Source organism: Cynara cardunculus, assembly GCF_001531365.2.
Source record: "Cynara cardunculus var. scolymus isolate 2C chromosome LG 3, CcrdV1, whole genome shotgun sequence".
Lineage (NCBI taxonomy): Eukaryota > Viridiplantae > Streptophyta > Magnoliopsida > Asterales > Asteraceae > Cynara > Cynara cardunculus.
Window position 1 is genome coordinate 34,234,866 of NC_037530.1, and position 2,685 is coordinate 34,237,550.

Below are 2,685 nucleotides of genomic sequence, written 5' to 3' on the forward strand. Positions count from 1 at the left end.
CCCACGCCAGAAGAAAACCGTGCGACTACCGTGACTGGTTAGGTGCGGGTTAGTCAAAGCGGACAATATCTTGCTACGGGGTTCTGGGGGCGTTACAGCGCGACCTACGGACACGAATGCAGCTCCAAAATCACGAGCTCGTGCAACCCGGTTTTTGCTGAAATTTTATCTGGTTATCTGGTTCAGGCAAGTTGGTCAACTCCGGCAGTACTCCTGCTCCGGCTGTTGTACCCTGGGAACAGACTCGAATCTGTTTAAGGGAATCATGTCAAACACGAGCCTCAACCATTTCTCCTTCTTCTTCTGGAATTCAGAATTTGTTTATGTTTTCTTTTCTTTACAGAATCCATTTCTGTTTTACTAAATACAATCAAACCGTTGCTGGTTTCTTCCACATAATTCGTTTATGTTGTTATAAAAAAAATTTAAACAGATTAAAATAATAACAATATTTTTTCTTACAACATATGTAATGATGGTTGATTGGGCTAGAGTGCCAATATCATCCATTTTCTTACAACTTGTGTACCATGAATTTCTTTCAAAATAGCCATTAGATATGAATTATCCTCCCCTGTAATGGTAACTATAGTTTCATCGGATTGTGTAGATGATAAAGAGAGTGATGGTGAGGTTGATGTGTTAGTGATCAAAGAAGTTTAGATCTAGGGTGGATCATTATTCACACCACTAACCAACAAAAATGTCATGATGGATTTTAAGTTCTCCATTTTGTACAACATAACAACAATACTCTTTTAGGAGGGCGAACGAGGAGCTAGTTGGGTGTTCGGATGCCATGGACTATGATTAGCGAAATTCAATATCCGAGGGTTTTTGAGAGCCTTTGGATAGCTTTGAGGTTTTAGTCCTTTGGGGTAACTGAGTATTGTTTGGTTAGAATGAGTAACTTCCATTTTCGTTTGGAGGGTTAAGAGACGTAGGTTGATTCCGACGGTTCTTTCGGATTCATAGTCTCTCTAAAAGGAGGAACAGAAGTAGCTACCAAGGGAATATGATAAAATTCGGGTATTGCTTTTGAGTTGGTGTCAGATTTTTTCAATTTCTTGGATGACTGAGAATAAGGTGGGAGAGAAGTGGCCATTTTGGATCTTTTTTTGGATAAGGATCCAATTTTAGCAAATAAGAATCGCCTAGTTGCTTCTCTATCCAAAGAGGAATTCCAAACTGGTATGAGGATTGGGCAAAATAAATCATACGTGTGGGCATAAAAGGCTCTAAGGATGAAGTCTTCTTCTGAAAAATATTGGAAGTGATGTAATTGATCTCTTGAGTGGATTCATCAGAAGAACTTGGAATTTTATCTCCAAGTTGGTCGGCAATGAGTAGAGCCATAAATCAAATAAATGGGACATGAGATTTCTTCTTACTTTTCAAAGTTACCTATCGAACCAGCTCATTAAAGAAATATCTTCCAAAATTTGATGTTTCTTTGAAATATCATAGCATGAGCAAGTCTGGTAACATTGCTAAGAGATCGACCATATCTTTCTACCTTCAAACTAAGACATTGTACCAAATGCGTAAAGAAATAATGACATATTTTGAACACGTTCTTGAAGAGGATTGTTCTCGAGGCATTGGCATCTTTGTCTTTCAAACGATACTCAAGGATGTGAAGGATTTTGTCCTCGAGTTCTTCATCAGAGCATAAGTCTTCATAATCATTGGATGAAAATGTTAGGAGTTGAAAAACCCTAGCAACATCATCGGCATTGATGATAACATCTTTATTTGTGACCACAGAGGCAATGATTGACTCATTCTTCTTCGAGCAACGCATGAACACAAGAAATTACCAAGAAGAAAGGTGCTCATCTGAGTTGGTGAAGGATAAATTGTAAGGGCATGTTTAACAAGGCTTTGACAAAGAAATCAATCATGTCATGATAATCTCGATGATCATCAAGTTTTTCTAGATAAATGAAAATTGAGGATGGTGGTTGAAAATCAGCTTCGGTTTTAATCCTTCAAAGATTTTAGTGGTTTTAATTTACTTTCCTTCATTTTTTTCAAAATTTATTCTATACTCTTATCATATTAATTAATTAACTATCAGCTAAAATACATTAAAAAAATACATATTTTCTTTTACAAATTACACAGTCAGAAAGATCTCATCGATACTAATGCAACAAGCCCAATGTTGAATGTTTTGAAATTAATTATATTTTTAATGTTAACACAAATAAAAGATAACATGTTTTTAACGTTTAATTGCATGTGTAAAGATAAATGCAATATTTAATCTCTATTAGATATACATTTGCGTCAATGTTTGTCATTGATCCTTCTTGAATGTTTCTAATGAAATTTAGTGTGAACTTTATGTTATTTGTTTAAAGTTAACTAGAAGGATACTCGCGTAATGCAGCGAGATACATCTCGATTTTAATGTTTCGTTTTATTCTGTCTCCGTCATTGTTATAATACGATTTTATGTGGTACCGAAAAACGATAATGTTTTTTTAAATAAAATATAAATTTAAAGGTATCATAAAATTTTGAAATCAAATTAAATATTTAAAAATTCTTGTTTTTTGTATAATTTCTTTAATTCTATTTTTTTATTATAATTTAATTTAGATTTAATAATGAAGTCATTTGTTTTTAGTTTAATAATATAATTCTTTTATATAGTATTTTGAATTCAATGATTATCCT